Source organism: Mastigoproctus giganteus, chromosome 13 (genome assembly GCF_048544385.1).
Source record: "Mastigoproctus giganteus isolate SK-2022 chromosome 13, ASM4854438v1, whole genome shotgun sequence".
Taxonomy (NCBI): domain Eukaryota; kingdom Metazoa; phylum Arthropoda; class Arachnida; order Uropygi; family Thelyphonidae; genus Mastigoproctus; species Mastigoproctus giganteus.
Window position 1 is genome coordinate 172,760,685 of NC_143587.1, and position 20,824 is coordinate 172,781,508.

General features: G+C 39.6%; 1 protein-coding gene across 1 annotated transcript in view; it reads left to right on the forward strand.

The window, feature by feature from the left end:
• Positions 1 to 20,482, forward strand: part of Smyd5 (SET and MYND domain containing, class 5) — a 331,312-nt gene extending 310,830 nt beyond the window's left edge. Inside the window, exon 14 of the mRNA XM_090387391.1 lies at positions 20,349 to 20,482. The gene's annotated coding sequence lies outside the window, so the exon portion shown is untranslated. The remainder of the gene's footprint in view (positions 1 to 20,348) is intronic.
• Positions 20,483 to 20,824: the final 342 nt, after the last annotated feature.

The window sequence follows — 20,824 nt, forward strand, 5'->3', positions numbered from 1 at the left end:
CTTCCAAGATAAGTTCTTTGAATGCTTCCCATTTTGAATTTGCTGTTGGTAACATCATCAGTTGGTCCCACTGTATAGAATTTAAATACTGTCTCAGTCCATCGTAGTCGCCTTTACGGAAGCAATAACCCTTCCCTTTACCCCTAATGGTAGTTACCTCTTTGAGTAAATCCCACTTCAGCACACTGTGATCACTGCCACCTAGTGGTTCATTTATCTGCAGATTCTTAATGCATGAAGAATCACTGCTGATAATCAAATCAAGAGTATTACTTCCTCTAGTTGCCTCCGGAACATGCTGATGTAGAAAACAATCATCCAATAAATCCACAAAAGCCCTGCTAGTGTGTGAGTAACCAGCCCCCAAAATCCAGTCAATATCTGGGAAATTAAAATCTCCCATTATAAGACACTCTGATTTACTGGCCCATTCTATTTCCCTGTACAGTTTCTTATTATACTCATCAGAGTCATTAGGCCTATAGCACACTCCTACTCTCAATTTTGATCTCCCAATGTTTATGTCACACCAAACTGACTCCACACTGCACTGTCCAGCGATGTCGACTGGCTTCACTTCCTTGGTTTTTATGTGTTTCTTAACTAATAGCATAACCCCTCCCCCCTTCCTATCCTGTCTGTCCTTTCTGTAGACGTTGTACTCCCCAAATTGCAGTTCCGCATCCCTTATATCTGTGTGGCACCACGTCTCTGATATCCCAACAATATCTGCCTTCGATGTTTTGAGCAATACCTCAAATTCATCAAATTTATTTACTAAACTCCTAGCATTGGTGTACACGCAAGTATACCTGCACCTGTTTCTATTCTTAGCTACCCTAACACAACCCATGTGTTTACTTGTACTGCAATGGCTCCCAGCAGTCTCTGAAATACCATGCATCTTGTTTTTCAGGCTTCTGCTCATTCTAATAGAAGCAGTGCAAGAATCTCTTTCACCTCTGCCAGTGGCTACTGTCAATCTATTGGTCTTTGTCTCCCCCCAAGCTAGCAGTTTTCCGACCCACCTAACACTGCCTCGATAGCATCAGCAAATATTCTTGCACCCTTTCTATTTAAGTGTATCCCATCCCTGTAGAAGCAATCTCTCCTGTTAACAAGTACAGTCCAGGCTGAAATAAATTCTACCCCTTGAGCCTTGCACAATCTTTCCAGGGCCGAATTGATCGACAAGGCTCTCATCATATACTCCCTCCTATCGTGTCTGGGCAGAATTGCAGACACTTTCAAATTCAACCCTAATTCTCGGCTTGTGTTCGGCATTGGTATACATGCACCTATTCTTATTCTTAGTTACCTTAACACATCCCATATATTTGTTTCGTGATGACTACAATCAGTTCATGAAACCCCAAGCACCCTTATCTAATAGAAGTAGTGCAAGAATCATCTTCACATCTGCCTGTGGCCACTTTTAACCTTTTAGTCTGTGAATCACCCTCCCAAGCTCGCAGTTTTCTGCCCCTCCTAACACTGCCTCGATAGTATCAGCAAATATTCTTGCACCCTTTCTATTTAAGTGTATTCCATCCCTGTAGAAACAGTCTCTCCTGTTAACAAGCACAGACAATGCTGAAAAAAATTCTATTCCATTACCTTGCACAATCCCTCCAGGGTCAAATTGATTGACAAGGCTCTCATCATGTACCCCTTCCTATCGTGTCTGGGCAGAATTGGAGACACTTTTACAAACTTAACCCTAACTCTCAACTTTTTTTCAATATTGATCTGTTCTTATTAAGTAAATCTGCATATCTCCTACTCTTAATGTCATTGGTGCCAACGTGAACAACAATTCCACCCTTTGTGTCCTTAAAAGATGATACCTGCTTCATCAACTTTTGCCTCTGGCAGACATACCCTAGTCCTATTCCATCTATCCTTTTCACACAATATCTTACGCGTCTCCCTGATAGTTTACACAACACCATCGTATTGTGATAGTATTATAATGTGAACCCAATAACACACTGTTTTTTTGGTAATTCGTTCCAAGACTTCAGAAGTTGAAATTTTTGCCATATTTAAGCTATTTATCTCTTTTAAAGGTTATTTTTATAATGGAAATTGTATTAGTTTTATATACAATACTGAATACCGTATTTTCCAGAGCATACCACTAACCTTTCATCTAAAAAAAATTTCCTCAAAAAATTATGGTGTCGTAGCTGAGTGGTCAGTAGCGTGAGTGCAGTAGCACACGCTCTTTGAGTAGACCGGGGTTCAAGCCCCTGACTGCTGAATACAGTCGATCTGCCAACCCGCACTGGACCAGCGTGGCAGAATGTGGTCCATTTCTCTCAGCATGAATTGTTGAGGAGGCTTCCATCCTGCAGTGAGTTGATAATGACTGCACTTTATCTTTATATACCAGAATAAACATTAAAACATGACACACATTTTAAAAATAAAAGAAAATAAAAAAAATGCTGATGGTGCCACATTTTTACTTATTTCCCTTCCCCCAAAATGTTGTTTAAAATGCTAATTATAGACATTAAAAAAAGACAAGAATGGTAGTTTTCAGAATGATGTGGTGATGGAGTTGTAAGGGAATCTTCTACTACGAAGATACCAGGACAACATTTGGGATCTGGTGTCCTTTCTGATCTCTGCCTCTTGCTACATATGGTATAAAAACTGTTTGCTTTTGGCGCTTTCTCTGAAGGTCCTTGAAATAACACCTGACCTTCAAATTTGCTGGTCATCGACTCGGCGGTTTCAATATCTGGGTTTTTTTCTTACTGTCCTCTTCACAATGTCCCATACAGCAAGCATGTCCTTAATTTCTTGGATGGAAATCTGTTCCACCAACCAACTACCTGCTGGCTAGAGGAATTCCACACATCTGTCCTACATCTGTCTTTCCTCAATCTGAATTTATGCCATCTCAGGTGATTATTCTGAGCAAGAGAAAGAATCCCATCAGCATTGAGCATGCTCAAATCATTCAAGGCTTTATACACCTCTATCAGATCACCTCGCCGGTGCCTAGTCTCCAGACACTGTAATTTGCAAAACTTAAGCCTTTCTTCATAAGAGCAACCCTTTGTTCCATTCACTAACCTTGTTCCCCTTCTCTGCACTCGTTCCAATACCTCAACATCCTTCTTAAAATGAGGACTCCAGACCTGTATATACAAGGGAATAATCACCTCCTTATCCCTGCTAGAAAAATTCTTGTATATCATTGACAAGACACCATGAGCTACTCTTGCAGCCTGTCTGCCTGCTCAGAGAACTTCATATCTGCCCGCACAATTACTCCCAGGTCCTTTTCATTCTCTACTACTCTCAGTGTAATATCACAGAGTTGATACGTTGCTCTGGGGTTGCTGTTTCCCATATGTATTACTTTACATTTGTCAATGTTTAACTTCATTTGCCACCTCTCAGCCCATCTGCTCAACCTTTCCAGATCCTGTTGCAGCAGCATAGCGTCAGTAATGTCCTTAACAACCCTGCCAACCTTTATCGTCTGCAAACTTGGACATTAAGCTTGATATACCATCATCAATATCATTTATAAATACAGAAAACACTAATGAACCCAACACTGAACCCTGAGGGACTCTACTAATAACATTAGTTCTTTACGTTTAAATGAGTTCTTTACGTTTAAAAAAATTCTTTACTTTTGTCGGGGAGACTGGGAATATACTATGCAAGAAGGATAGGTGGAACAGGACCAGTGTATGTCTGCCAGGGGCAAAAGTTAATGACGTTGAACAAATATCATCTTTTAAGGGCACAAAAGGTGATGTTGTACACGTTGGAACTAATGACATTAAGAAATCTGCAGATTTACTCAAGTACTGGTCAATGATGAAAAAAAAGTTGTGAGTTACAGTTGAATGTGAAAGTGTCTGCAATTCTGCCCAGACACAATAGGAGGGAGTATATGATAAGAGGCTTGTCGATCAATTCAGCCCTGGAGAGATTGTGCAAGGCTCAAGGGGTAGAATTTTTTTTCAGCCTGGTGTGTGTTTGATGACAGGAGAGACTGCTTCTACAGGGATGGGGTACACTTAAATAGAAAGGGTGCAAGAATATTTGCTGATGCTATCGAGGCAGTGTTAGGTGGGTTGGAAAACTGCTAGCTTAGTGGCTTACACAGACTAAAAGATTAACAGTGGCCGCAGGCAGAGGGAAAAGCAATTTGTGCACTGCTTCTATTAGAATGAATAGCAGCCTGGAAAGCAAGGTAATGCAGATTTCCAGGACTGTTGGGAGTCATGGTGGAACAAGTAAATACATGGGCTGTGTTAGGGTAACTAAGAGTAGGAACATGTGTATGTATACTTGCATGTACACTAATGCTAGGAGTATAGTTAATAAATTTGATGAGCTTGAAGTGCTAGTCAAGACATCGAAGGCATGGTGTCACACAGATATAAGCAATGCAGAATTGGAATTTGGGGAGTACAATGTGTATGGGAAGGATAGACAGGGCAGGAAGGGAGGAAGGGTTATGCTGTTAGTTAAGAAACATAAAATCTAACAAAGTGCATCCAATTGATGTTGGTGGACAATGCAGTTTTGAGTCTGTTTGTTGTGAAATAAGCACTGGGAAAGGAAAAATGAGAGTAGGTGTGTGTGTGTTACAGGCGTAATGAATCTGATGATTATAATGAGCAATTGTGCAGAGAAATAGTGGACCAGTAAATCAGAATGTCTTATAATGTGGCATTTGAACTTTCCAGATATTGATGGGAACTTGTGGGTTGATCACTCGCACACTAGCATAACTTTTGTAGATTTATTGGATGATGTTTTCTACAGCAGCATGTTCGAGAGGCAGACAACCAGTGGGAGTAATATTCTTGATCTGATTATCAGCAGTAATTATTCATGCATTAAGAATTGGCGATAAAGGAACCATTGGGTGACAGTGATCACAGTGTACTGATATGGGAATTCCTTAAAGATGTAACTACCATCAAGGCTAAAGGGAAGGGCTTTTGCTTTCATAAAGGTGACTACAGAGGTCTCAGACAGTTTTTATATTCCGTACAGTGGGATCAACTGATGATGGTACCAATCTTGAATTCTAAATGGGAAGCCTTCAGGGACTTAATTTTGGGGGCTACTAGGCTTTTCATTCCAACTAAGAAATACTGTTCTAGGTTTAGACCAGATGTATTAATGAGGCTCGTGGCAGAGAAAAAAAATGTATAGGATGCATATAAAGTATCAGGTAACACAGAAGCCTATGGCAGGTGTAAACTAGTCTGTAATCAAGTCACAAATGAGGTTAGGCAGGCGAAGGCAGATTACAAGAAATCTTTGGCAAAAGGATGCAAAGATTTCTTTACTTATGTAAACTCTAGAAGGAAAGGGATGAATCAGATTGGTCCACTTAACATAGATGAGTTGACTATTGATGATCATGCTCAGGTAGCTGATAAACTGAATGAGTAGTTTGCATCTGCATTCACACATGAGGAGTGCCAGAAGTTTATCAAACTCTTCTTCTTTATCTTCGCCTTCCTCCCACGTTTATATGGGGTCGGCATTTCCATCCTTAATTCTTTTCCTCCATTCCTCCCTATCCTGGGCTTCTTCTCTCCTCCATCTTCTCTCTTTAAATCCTCTGCCATCTTGTCCTTCCATCTCAGCTTAGGTCTCCCACTCTTCCTCTTCCATATCACCTCCAACTTTTCGCACCTCTTCCCCACATACTCTTTTGTTCCACATGTCCAAGCCACCTCAACTTAGATTCCATTTTTTTACTCAGAGGCCCCACATTAACTGTACCTCTGATATAATTGTTTTTTTATCCTGGCCTTCCTAGTCACACCACACATCCATCTTAGCATCCTCATCTCTGCCACTTCCATCTTCTTCTCCTGGGCTCTTGTAATTGCCCATGTCTCAGCACCGTACACCAATGTGGGTCTAACCGGTTTTATACAATCTTCCCTTCCTTCTGCAATTTACTTTCTTATCAAACAGGACCCCATTCGTCTATCTTCAGTTCAACCATTCACATTGCACTTTATGCTGTATTTCTGCACTCAATCCGCCATCCCTCTCAACGTTCGATCCCAGATTCTTAAATTTCGAAACTGATGGTAGCTTTTCCTCCTGCAGTTTTATAGAACTCTCATCTTCTCCATTCAATGCCATATATTCTGTCTTTGTTCTACTTATCCTCATGCCTCTCTCTTCCAATGCTTTCCTCCATTCCTCCAATTTCTTCTCTACCTTTCCTTGGGATGGTTTGCACAGTACGATATCATCCACAAACAGCATACTCCGTGATGATCTACTCCTCACATCTCTCACCAACACATCCATTACCAGATCGAACAGATATGGGCTGAGAGCTGATCCCTGGTGCAGTCCAGCTACTACAGGGAACTCGCTCAGTCATACCTACACTACTCTTAACCTGAGTCACCGCTCCCTCGTACATTTCCTTCAGAAGCCTTACGTACTTTGCTGATGCACCCTTCTCCCTCATGCATCTCCATACCTCTTGTCTTGTCTTGGCACTCTATCATATGCTTTTTCCGGGTCTGTGAACACCATGTGCAACTCGACTTGCATCTCCCTGTACCTTTCCATCACCTGACTTAAAGCAAAGATCGCATTTGTTGTTCCTCTTTCCGGCATGAAACCGAACTTTTCCTCTCCTATTTCCGTCTCCTGCCTTATCCTTCCTTCCACAATTTTATCAAACTCTAACAGGGAGATAAATGATTTTGTAATAACTGAGAGCAAAGTGGAGTAGAAATTGTTGAAGTTAAACATAAAAGAGGCACCTGGGGTGGATGGGATCTATCCAGTTTTATTAAAGGAGGTAGCAAAGGAAGTAAGCAAACCCTTAGTCATAATTATGAGGGCTTCCTTGGACTCAGGGGAAGTCCCCATAGACTGGAGGTGTGCAAATGTATCACCAATTCACAAAGGGGGTTCAAAAGGTGACACAAGTAACTAAAGACCTCTTAGTTTAACTTGTGTTCCAGGGAAAATAATGGAATCACTGGTTAAAGAAGCATTGCAGGATCGTCTAGACAAGACTGCAGAATTAGTATTAGTAGAGGCATATGATGCAAGAAAGCAAGCTTATGTAGCATCAGCCAGAATCCCATCAGCATTGAGTTTGCTCAACCTGTTCAAGGCCTTATACACCTTAGTGAGATCACCTTACATGTGCCTAGTCTCCAGGTGCTGCAATTTGCAGAACTTAAGCTTTAAGAGCACTCCTTTGTTTCCCTCACCAATCTTGTTACCCTTCTTTGTACTCATTCTAGCAACTCTACATTCTTTCAAAATGAGGCCTCCAGACCTGTACTTAAGGTGTAGCCTGACCTGCTTTTCCCTGCTAGAAAAATTCCTATATATCACTAACAAGACTCCATGACCTGCTCTGGCAGCCCATCTGCACTGCTCAGCGAACTTCATATCTGACTGCACAATTACCCCCAGTTTGTTTTCACTCTCCAATTCCCTGAGTGTAGTATCACACAGTTGGTACATTTCTCTTGAATTACAGCTACCCATATGCAGTACTTAGCATTTGTCAATGTTAATTCATCACTTACTTTAATTATTTAAATTTTTTTCTTTTTGTTTCATTATGGTAGAAATGGTTGACTGGGAAAAATCATATTCATGCACCAATGAACTAATTTTAGCACTGTCATCCTGTTTTTTCACTATTTCTTGTTTAATTATAATTGAATTTTTTTTCTACCTTTCCTTGGGATGGAAAGGTAGAAAAAAAAAGCTTTTTTGAGTGTAGTACCACACAACTGTGTGGTACTACACTCAGAGAATTGGAGAATGAAAACAAACTGGGGGTAATTGTGCAGTCAGATATGAAGTTTGCTGAGCAGTGCAGATGGGCTGCCAGAGCAGGTCATGGAGTCTTGTTAATGATATATAGGAATTTTTCTAGCAGGGAAAAGCAGGTCAGGCTACCCCTTAAGTACAGGTCTGGAGGCCTCATTTTGGAAGAATGTAGAAAGGAAAGGTTTTTTTTTTTTCTTACTCTGGAGTAAGAAAAAAATTAGGAGTATGAATATTCCTATACAGTACAATTTTATTGGTTGCACGCACGAGCGTGCGCACACACACACACATGTTTATATGTAGCCAAGTGGTCGTGAGTGGGAGTGTGATAGCACATGCTGATTGAGCAGACCCCAGTTCGAGCCCCTGATACTGCTAAATACTGTCCAACCTACATAATCTGCCACACTGACCAGCATGGCAGATTATGGTCCATTTCCCTCAATATGATGAGGAGGCCTCCATCCTGCAGTGGATTGACAATGGCTAAAGATTTATTTATTTATGGTTTTGAAATTAGTTTAGAGAGGGAAAAAATTGGAGATTGAAGGAATATATAAGTACTTAAAATTAGTTTAACAAAAAAGTAATAGAAATAGGAGAGGAATAGAAAAGAGAATAGAGGAGAAAATAAATTATAAAACAATTAAATACTTAGCAAGGAGATGTTGTCACATAGTGCTGTTATTTTTGTTGTTGTTATTTGGTTTTTAGGAGCATTTGCAACTAAGGCCATATTGCTCCAGGGATATGCGGTTGTCATTCCCTGACCTTTCTGCATCCTCCGTATTTGGTGATCACTGGCTTGAACCCTGGTTTAATCAAGAAGCATGTGCTACGCACTGCTGCTCCTGCCCACTTGGCTACGGAGGCATCGTCACATATTGCACCCAGAACCTTGGTGTTACCGATCATGGGTCAATCACCAGAATTACAAGAAATAATAATATCTGTCTCTGACAATAAATGTCTGTGTCTGTTTTGAACAGAAAATACATGCCAAAAGAGTTTGAGGTTAAAATTATGCACGCTAAGTAATTTTAAATAAAATAAGGTATAAAGGAAGTTGGTCATTAAGGGAATTAAAATTAAAGCCAAATGTAAAAGGGGGAGAGATAATAGTGTATCAGGCATGTAGTTTATAATTCACCATACATTAGTAGAGGCATTTGATGCAAGAAAGCAAGCTTATGCAGCATCAGCCAAAAAAAAAAAAAAAAAAAAAAACCACTTCCACTTCACCCCTCTGTTCGTTCAAAATACCTGTCCAGCTGAGCCTTAAACTTATTTAGGCTATCAACCTCCACTACAAGGGATGGAAGTCTGTTCCACCAACCAAACACCCGCTGGCTAAAGGCAAATTTCCGCACATCTATCCTACATCTGTCTTTCCTCAATTTGAATTTATGCCCTCTCAGGTGATTTTTCTGAGCTAGAGGAAGAATCCCATCAGCATTGAGCATGCTCAAACCATTCAAGGCTTTATACACCTCTGTCAGATCACCTCGCTGGTGCCTAGTCTCCAGACACTGTAATTTGCAAAACTTAAGCCTTTCTTCGTAAGAGCACCACTTTGTTCCATTCACTAATCTTGTTGCCCTTCTCTGTACTCGTTCCAACAGCTCTACATCCTTCTTGAAATGAGGCCTCCAGACCTGTATACAGTACTGTAGGTGTGGCCTGACCATTGCCTTATACAAGGGAATAATCACCTCCTTATCCCTGCTGGAAAAATTCCTGTATGTCATTGACAATACTCCATGAGCTACTCTTGCAGCCCGTCTGCACTGCTCAGAGAACTTCATATCTGCCTGCACAACCACCCCCAAGTCCCTTTCATTCTCTACCACTGTCAGTGTAGTACCACAGAGTTGATACGTTGCTCTGGGGTTGCTGTTTCCCATGTGTAGTACTTTACATTTGTCAATGTTAAACTTCATTTGCCACCTCTCAGCCCATCTGCTCAACCTTTCCAGATCCTGTTGCAGCAGCATAGCATTAGCATTAGCATTAGTAGAGGCATTTGATGCAAGAAAGCAAGCTTATGCAGCATCAGCCAAAAAAAAAAAAAAAAAAACCCCCACTTCCACTTCACCCCTCTGTTAGTTCAAAATACCTGTCCAGCTGAGCCTTAAACTTATTTAGGCTATCAACCTCCACCACAAGGGATGGAAGTCTGTTCCACCAACCAACCACCCGCTGGCTAAAGGCAAATTTCCGCACGTCTATCCTACATCTGTCTTTCCTCAATTTGAATTTATACCCTCTCAGGTGATTTTTCTGAGCTAGAGGAAGAATCCCATCAGCATTGAGCATGCTTAAACCATTCAAGGCTTTATACACCTCTGTCAGATCACCTCGCTGGTGCCTAGTCTCCAGACACTGTAATTTGCAAAACTTAAGCCTTTCTTCGTAAGAGCACCCCTTTGTTCCATTCACTAATCTTGTTGCCCTTCTCTGTACTCGTTCCAGCAGCTCTACATCCTTCTTGAAATGAGGCCTCCAGACCTGTATACAGTACTCTAGGTGTGGCCTGACCATCGCCTTATACAATGGAATAATCACCTCCTTATCCCTGCTGGAAAAATTCCTGTATATCATTGACAATACTCCATGAGCTACTCTTGCAGCCCGTCTGCACTGCTCAGAGAACTTCATATCTGCCTGCACAACCACCCCCAAGTCCCTTTCATTCTCTACCACTGTCAGTGTAGTACCACAGAGTTGATACGTTGCTCTGGGGTTGCTGTTTCCCATGTGTAGTACTTTACATTTGTCAATGTTAAACTTCATTTGCCACCTCTCAGCCCATCTGCTCAACCTTTCCAGATCCTGTTGCAGCAGCATAGTGTCAGTAGTGTCCTTGACAACCCTGCCAACCTTTGTATCATCTGCAAACTTGGACATTAAGCCCGATATACCATCATCAATATCATTTATAAATACAGAAAACAATAATGGACCCAACACTGAGCCCTGATGGACTCCACTAATAACATCAGTCCACGATGAGCAGTGTCCATTGATTACCACTCTGTTTTCTCCCCCTCAACCACCCCTTTATCCATAGCAGCAATTTGCCTCCAATGTCACACTGCTCCAATTTGTGTAGCAGTCTTCCATGTGCAACAGTATCAAAAGCCTTTCTAAGAACCAAGTATATAATATCAAAGTTATTCCCTGCATCCAGTTCTTTTGTGACTGCATGATAGTATCCAATCAGGTTGGTCAGGCTAGACTTCCCCTTAACAAAACCATGCTGTGTCTGAGCTATAACTGAAGTCTTGTCTAAATGATCCTGCAGTGCTTCTTTAACCAGTGCCTCCATTAATTTTCCTGGAACAGAAGTTAAGCTCACAGGTCTATAATTACTTGTGTCAGCCTTTGATCCTCCTTTGTGAATTGGGGTCACATTTTCACATTTCCAGTCTATGGGTACCTCCCCTGAGTCCAAGGAAGCTCTCATAATTATGGCTAAGGGTTTGCTTACTTCCTTTGCTGCCTCCTTTAATATAACTGGATAGATCCCATCCACCCCGGGTGCCTTTCTTGTGTTTATCTTCAACAGTTTCTCCTCCACTTTACTCCCAGTTATTTCAAGATTCTGTAGCTTACTGCTAGAGTTGAATACACCTCTGGCATTCCCCTCGCTGAATAACTCCTCATGTGTGAATGTCGATGCAAAATATTCATTTAGTTTGTTAGCTACCTGAGCAGGATCATCAACAGTTGACCCATCAATATCAAGTGGACCAATCTGATTCATCCCCTTCCTTCTAGAGTTTACATAAGTAAAGAACTCTTTGCTGTTTTTCTTTGCATTCCTTGACAAGGATTTCTCGTAATCTGCCTTTGCCTGCCTAACCTCCTTTGTAACTTGGTTGCATATCAACTTGTATCTATCATAGGCTTCTGTGTCATGTGTTAATTTGTATGTATCCCATGCATTTTTCTTCTCTGCCATATGCCTCATTAGTTCATCTGACATTCATTTTGGCCTAAACCTTGAACAGTATTTCTTAGTTGGTATGTAAAGCCTAGTAGCTTCCAAGATAAGTTCTTTGAATGCTTCCCATTTTGAATTTACTATTGGTAACATCATCAGTTGGTCCCACTGTATAGAATTTAAATACTGTCTCAGTCCATCGTAGTCGCCTTTACGGAAGCAATAACCCTTCCCTTTACCCCTAATGGTAGTTACCTCTTTGAGTAAATCCCACTTCAGCACACTGTGATCACTGCCACCTAGTGGTTCATTTATCTGCAGATTCTTAATGCATGAAGAATCACTGCTGATAATTAAATCAAGAGTATTACTCCCTCTAGTTGCCTCCCGAACATGCTGATGTAGAAAACAATCATCCAATAAATCCACAAAAGCCCTGCTAGTGTGTGAGTAACCAGCCCCCAAAATCCAGTCAATATCTGGGAAATTAAAATCTCCCATTATAAGACACTCTGATTTACTGGCCCATTCTATTTCCCTGTACAGTTTCTTATTATACTCATCAGAGTCATTAGGCCTATAGCTCACTCCTACTCTCAATTTTGATCTCCCAATGTTTATGTCACACCAAACTGACTCCACACTGCACTGTCCAGCGATGTCGACTGGCTTCACTTCCTTGGTTTTTATGTGTTTCTTAACTAATAGCATAACCCCTCCCCCCTTCCTATCCTGTCTATCCTTTCTGTAGACGTTGTACTCCCAAAATTGCAGTTCTCCATCCCTTATATCTGTGTGACACCACGTCTCTGATATCCCAACAATATCTGCCTTCGATGTTTTGAGCAATACCTCAAATTCATCAAATTTATTTACTAAACTCCTAGCATTGGTGTACACGCAAGTATACCTGCACCTGTTTCTATTCTTAGCTACCCTAACACCACCCATGTGTTTACTTGTACCGCAATGGCTCCCAGCAGTCTCTGAAATACCATGCGTCTTGTTTTTCAGGCTTCTGCTCATTCTAATAGAAGCAGTGCAAGAATCTCTTTCACTTCTGCCAGTGGCTACTGTCAATCTATTGGTCTTTGTCTCCCCCCAAGCTAGCAGTTTTCCGACCCACCTAACACTGCCTCGATAGCATCAGCAAATATTCTTGCACCCTTTCTATTTAAGTGTATCCCATCCCTGTAGAAGCAATCTCTCCTGTTAACAAGTACAGTCCAGGCTGAAATAAATTCTACCCCTTGAGCCTTGCACAATCTTTCCAGGGCCGAATTGATCGACAAGGCTCTCATCATATACTCCCTCCTATCGTGTCTGGGCAGAATTGCAGACACTTTCAAAATTAACCCTAATTCTCGGCTTTTGTTCAACAGTGACCTGTACTTGTTAAGTAATTCTGCCGGTCTCCTACTCTTAATATTATTAGTGCCAACGTGTACAACTATATCACCTTTTGTGCCCTTAAAAGATGATATTCGCTCTACAACGTCATCAACCTTTGCCCCTGGCAGACATACCCTGGTCCTGTTCCACCTATCTTTTTTACAAAGCATGTTCCCCGTTTCCCTGACAATAGAGTCACCAACAACTACTAGTTCCTTCGGGACCAGCGCATTCTGCCTTAGGGGTTGTCTCTGTGTCACGCGATGCCCAAGTGCAAGCTCTGGCGTTGATGTGGGCAGCTGAGAGCTTGATGGGCCCCTCAATTTAGTTTCTTCGAGGGCATCCACCCTGTCCTTCAAGCTCTCATATATGCCCACAAGAACGCCGAGTTGTTCCCTGATATCGATACACTCCTTGCATCGCGCACACACAAAGACATCCCCCTTGGCAGTATCATGTCCCGTACCCGATTGCTCTGCAAACATCAAGCAAACAGTGCATTTTATAAGGCTGTGAGTCAGAGGACAACTGCCCTCCTCAGTTCTGCTCTGAGCCACAGCACTTCCATTAGCTTGAGCCTTTTGCTTTGCTGCTCTGGTCTGAGTCATGATTCTATTAATTTATTAATTAATTATGTTATGTTATTAATTATATTACATTTGTAATCTAAGTCGTTATATGTATTTATTTAAACGTACAATTTAACTGCTAACGAAGTTCCACTAACGCTATCTAGTACGGTATATAACCTACAGTATATCTAGTACAGTATCACAATGGCGGGAAAGTTACTAACGGTAGCGGTAGTTACGAACACGTGGAAACCCTTACCGATACTTTTACAAGGCCGAGTAAAGAATAAATACACCAAAGTAATCAAAAAATCACAAAATAATGTTATACTACTAAATTTAAATCAAAAGTTTTAGAAAAACAATTTCAAATCAATAAATAAGAAAAATCCACTTAGCGGCTTTGAACACGACCGTCACTAGTAGCCTCGTCAGCAGACTCAAGTCAGTAGTGTCCTTGACAACCCTGCCAACCTTTGTATCGTCTGCAAACTTGGACATTAAGCTTGATATACCATCATCAATATCATTTATAAATACAGAAAACAATAATGGACCCAACACTGAGCCCTGAGGGACTCCACTAATAACATTAGTCCACGATGAGCAGTGTCCATTGATTACCACTCTGTCTTCTCCCCCTCAACCACCCCTTTATCCATAGCAGCAATTTGCCTCCAATGTCACACTGCTCCAATTTGTGTAGCAGTCTTCCATGTGCAACAGTATCAAAAGCCTTTCTAAGATCCAAGTATATAATATCAAAGCTATTCCCTGCATCCAGTTCTTTTGTGACTGCATCATAGTATCCAATCAAATTGGTCAGGCTAGACTTCCCCTTAACAAAACCATGCTGTGTCCGAGCTATAACTGAAGTCTTGTCTAAATGATCCTGCAGTGCTTCTTTAACCAGTGCCTCCATTAATTTTCCTGGAACAGAAGTTAAGCTCACAGGTCTATAATTACTTGTGTCAGCCTTTGATCCTCCTTTGTGAATTGGGGTCACATTTGCACATTTCCAGTCTATGGGTACCTCCCCTGAGTCCAAGGAAGCTCTCATAATTATGGCTAAGGGTTTGCTTACTTCCTTTGCTGCCTCCTTTAATATAACTGGATAGATCCCATCCACCCCGGGTGCCTTTCTTGTGTTTATCTTCAACAGGTTCTCCTCCACTTTACTCCCAGTTATTTCAAGATTCTGTAGCTTACTGCTAGAGTTGAATACACCTCTGGCATTCCCCTCGCTGAATAACTCCTCATCTGTGAATGTCGATGCAAAATATTCATTTAGTTTGTTAGCTACCTGAGCAGGATCATCAACAGTTGACCCATCAATATCAAGTGGACCAATCTGATTCATCCCCTTCCTTCTAGAGTTTACATATGTAAAGAACTCTTTGCTGTTTTTCTTTGCATCCCTTGCCAAGGATTTCTCGTAATCTGCCTTCTCCTGTCTAACCTCCTTTGTAACTTGGTTGCATATCAACTTGTATCTATCATAGGCTTCTGTGTCATGTGTTAATTTGTAAGTATCCCATGCATTTTTCTTCTCTGTCATATGCCTCATTAGTTTATCTGACATCCATTTTGGCCTAAACCTTGAACAATATTTCTTAGTTGGTGTGTAAAGCCTAGTAGCTTCCAAGATAAGTTCTTTGAATGCTTCCCATTTTGAATTTGCTGTTGGTAACATCATCAGTTGGTCCCACTGTATAGAATTTAAATACTGTCTCAGTCCATCGTAGTCGCCTTTACGGAAGCAATAACCCTTCCCTTTACCCCTAATGGTAGTTACCTCTTTGAGTATATCCCACTTCAGCACACTGTGATCACTGCCACTTAGTGGTTCATTTATCTGCAGATTCTTAATGCATGAAGAATCACTGCTGATAATCAAATCAAGAGTATTACTCCCTCCATTTGCCTCCCGAACATGCTGATGTAGAATACAATGTAGATGTAGAATACAGACACATATAACAGGAAAGAAAATTAACTTAACAGCACAAGAAAGCATGCCAAAGTGAATTCAAAACTGAACCAAGAAAGCTATATAAAATTTCACTAGTTAGCAACATCTAGTGGCAGGGTACAAAGAGGGAATTAAATTCATGATAACTTATTTTAAAACTCAGCATAGAAAAGAATTACATATAGTGATCAAAGCAGCAGGAAAAGATGCAAAAACTTTGTGAAAGCAAAAAAAAAGTTAATATACAAGGAAAATAGCATTTTTCTGTACTTTCATTAATAAATCTTTCATAAAAGTAAAAAGTAGAAAAATAGTGATGCAAATCCTGTTCCTGATTTGAACTAAGTTCTGAGCATATGAATCAAGATTTAGTAAAAGCAACTCAAAGGCAAGTGAATAAAATATTGTGGATAAAAATTAACAAGTAATAAGTGAATAAACACACATACAAAAAAATATATATATAAATAAAATTTTACATACGTTGTATAGTAAAACATCACTTATGGTCTTTTGTCATACAGTGAGTAAAATTACAAAATGTACAAACCTAGTTAATGAGAAAAAGTGGCATGAAATAAACCAAACTTTCATTTTAAAATTGAGATGCAATTGGACAAAACAATTATAGAGATTTAGTAGGAAATCTTCCCTACATCAATATGATCTGGAAAAAATGTTTGGTAATTAATAACATTAAGGAAAAATATTATGTGAACGTGATGCATCAGATAGGACAAGTAAAAAGAGTTGCTGATGAGTTCATGTACTTTTTTTTTTTTTTATTTATGTTTATTACTTGTTTGCTTATATCCACATCTTACCTTTGAATTGTGCTTATGAAATTTGTGATTCAGAACCCAGTTCAAGGTCTTTACTACAGGAATGAGATTTGCGACCCTAGACTACCTGAGCATAACTATTTTCCTGTTTCTTCTTTTTACTTTTCTTGTACCTTCTTCTTCTTGTACCTCATGAGCCATTAGGTTTTTTAGCTACTTCAGCTATTTTTTCGCTATTTTATACCTGGGGATGTGATGAATTGTTTCTCCTCATGAGGAATATTGTTGGAGAAATTTTCTATTGTTTTTGGCGAAGGTAAAGAAAGCCAACACCAGAACGACAAGAAACATCGGATAACTTACGCGGAAAATTAGTTTCCTGATGCGGCACTCTAGCACTGCCCGCTCGGTAAACAGACGGTAGGTGTTATCGGTGTGGAACAAAGTCGAGAACGATATATTGATTGACAGGTAGGCGTGGCAAACGATGTGCTGATTGGTGCATGAAGACAACACAAGATAACATCGGTTTGGTAGCACTCAGCGGTAATGATAACTTGCCGTAATGTATACACACGTATCATAACATCAATAGCTATTCACAATATATAAATATATATATATATATATATATAAAAAGAATCTTTCTTTCTTTCTTTTCCTATTATTTCCTAACTTAACATTTAAGGTTAGGTCACAAAGGGGCCTCCGTAGCCAGATGGGCAGGAGCAGCAGTGCATAGCACACGCTTCTTGATTAGACCGGGGTTCGAGCCCGTGACCACCAAATACGGAGGATGCAGAAAGGTCAGGGAATGACCGCCGCTATCCCCGGAGCAATATGGCCTTAGTTGCTAATGCTCCTAAAAACCAAATAACAACAACATAGGTCAAGAAATATAAGGAAACCTTTTCTATTATTTCCTAACCTACCATTTAAGGTCAGGTTACGAAATATAATGAAAAATAAAGAAATCGTTTCCTTTTTTCGTAACCAAATCTGAATCAACAATATAGTAAAAACACTCATGAACTCCAAAAATCTGCATTTAATAATGAGAAAAAACATAATGGACATAATGAATAAAACGAAACTTTTATTGATTTAGTTTTCAAAAAAAATCAATCAACGTTTTATTTTCCTTACAAATTTCTTCCATCTTTAAAAGATTCATCGCTACTATTACCTGTTTACCGTTCATCACAAAACTATTATGCACAGTTCTTTACTCACAAATACACATTATAATGCCAATCAATGACCACCAATCATTTCATCGTTTGCCATGCTTACCTGTCAATCAATATATCCTTCTCGATTTCGACTCCAGACCGATAACACCTACCGCCTGTTTACCGAGCGAGCTGCACTAGTCCAGCGTCAGGAAACTAATTTTCCGCATGAGTTATCCAATGTTTCTTGCCTTTATCTGTTGGCTTTCTTTACCTTAACCTTGTTTTTTATTGTTTTCAATATGAGTTAGTATTAGCCACATGGTGCACCCGCCAAAAAAAATAAATAAATAAAATAAAGTTCATGTGGATAACCATAGTTACTGAAGGTGTGTGTTTTAACTGGAGGATTTCGTCCTTGAGAGCCTGGCCTTTGCAGATGCAGCAGATCCACGAGACAAAGCCCTTCAGGACACCTATTTTTGTTTTTAAGGGAGATGGTTGGATGAGGAACAGAAGATAGCCAGTGTCAGTGGGTTTTCTATAAATTTGTGGTCTAATGGTGTTGTTGGTTCTGCTTGGTAGTAAGTCAAGAAATGGTAGTTTTTTATCTTCTAATTTGATTTTGAACAGTGTGTGTGTGTGTGTGTGTGTGTAGGTAGGCTATTGATATGCAGATGAAAATTGTTGAGTTCCTCAATTCTGTGTGGCCAAATGGTAAGGGCATCATCTATATATCTAATCCATACTTTTGGTTTAAAGGTATCTTTTTCTATGGCCTCGTTTTCAAAGGTAAAAATCTCTGCAAGTAGTGTGGGGAGTGGATTGACCATGCTTAGACTTGTTTTTGTTTGTATAGGCTATTTTTGAAGCTGAAGTATCTTTCTCCTTTTGGCAAGTTATTTGTTATTTGGTTTTTTTTTTAGGAGCATTAGCAACTAAGGCCATATTGCTCCGGGATATGCTGTGGTCATTCCCTGACCTTTCCGCATCCTCTGTGTTTGGTGGTGATGGTCTCGAATCCCGGTCTAATCAAGAAGCGTGTGCTACGCACTGCTGCTCCTTCCCACCTGGCTACGGAGGCACCTCTTTTGGCAAGTCTGTTAAGTCAAGAATGTCTGAAATATCTAGAGGCTGGTGAGGAAGGTGGTGTGTATCTGGTTGTCTAGTTTGGTGGATGATGGTGTTAGTCTCTTTTATTGACTAAGACCATCCTCCACCAAATACTAAGTGACCAGATGCATACCACCATCCCTCTAGATATTTCATTCTTTGACTTAATATATTTGTCAATAGGAGATGGTTACTTCAGCTTCAAAAATAGCCTATATAAACAAAAACAAGTCTAAGCATGGGCAAGCCACTCTCCTCCCCCCCCCCTTACTGACAGATATTTTGGACTTCCTTTTAAACAAAGGCTATAGAAAAACTACCTTTAAACCAAAAGTATGGATTAGATATGTAGATGATGTCCTTAACATTGCCAGACAATGTTGAGGAGCTCAACTTTCCTCTGCATATCAATAGCCTACATCCCCACACACACACACCTCATTTGAAATTGAATTACAAGAAGATAAAAAAAACAAAAAAAAAACTACCATTTCTTGACCTACTACTAAGCAGAACTAACAACACCATTACAACAAAAATTTATAGAAGACCTGCTGATGCTGGATCTGTCCTGAAGGTCTTCATCTTGAGGGCCTGTGGCTTCTGCAAAAGCCAGGCTCTCAAGGACAAAATGTACCAGTAACATATCTTCACTAACTATGGTTATCCACATAAACTCATATCAAAAACAATAAAAAAACACAATTGAAAAATTTCCCAACAATATTCCTGATGAGGATAAACTATTTATCACCATCCCCTATGCACTAGATATCTGTGGAAAAATAGCTATAATACAATTGTGTTAGTTTAGCTAGAGCTTGATTTACTGTGAATTTTTCATTAAATTATTTAGGAATAGTTATCACCATCGAAATTATTAAATTATTGTTAGATGGAGGATTAGAAGTGGACTACAACCTATATTATTAAATCATTTAGCAATAGTCTATCACTGCAGTACTCACCTCTAGAGGTGAGTACTGCAGTGATAGGCTATTGCTAAATGATTTAATAATGGCTATAAAACAATTTTTATCATGTATACAAAAACCAAAACAATAAAATACATAAAAAAACCCCATTTTGACCTCCCCCACCCCTTCTAGACCTGAGTTCTGAGCATATGAGTACTAATAAAAACCCTATATAACAGCTACAATGTAGAGATTGTACTAAAGCCTACATAGGACAAGCAAGAGATAACTCATAGACACAGTATAACACAAGGAGGACATTGAAATAGGCAGACTAACAAATTCAGATCTTTAAGAATAGTCCTAACCCAAATTAAAAATAAATTCAAACTTCTTAATCACAACTAATCCTCCAACCAATCCCCCCCCCCCACAACTAAAAAGTAGACTGTGACCTAGATAAATTCCTACCAACCATCCTAAACCACTAATAAAGATTTCCAACACTATTATTTAGATTATATCATTTTAATTAATTTATTTAATTTTGTCTTGTTCTAATCTATTTTAATTTAAACAATTTTTACATCTATTTATGTAATTTTTACACATATCCTTAAATGCATTACCCATTAAGTACCTGCTTTAATGATGTCCTCAGGTCACAAGTAAACCCTGGTATCGGGACTATAAAAGATAATCCCTTATACTCTTGTTTCACCAAATCACCTGTTAACGAGATTAAGTAAACCATGGTATATATAGCGTTTCACCCATAAATATGTCAACAAGTTCTTGTGACCACTTTGGTGATATTGCAATGGTGATATTGTGATGGTGATATTGCAATCGCAGCTGGTAAGTGTATGTATTATTATTTTTTATTATAAAAATTGACCTTAAAACAAAATTCTTCGAATTAGATGCAAGTTTGATTTACTAAAACTTTTAATTATATTGAAAAGTTTTAAGAATTCCATAATAGTAACCCTTAGTTACTGCCTTGAGTCACTGAAGAAATGGTAAGAAAATACAATCGAAGCTCTTTATAGTGACCCTCTTTTTAACATCCCACATGTTATAACGTCCAATGTGGTTGGTCCCAGTCAATTTCTCATTAACTTAATGCTATTTTAT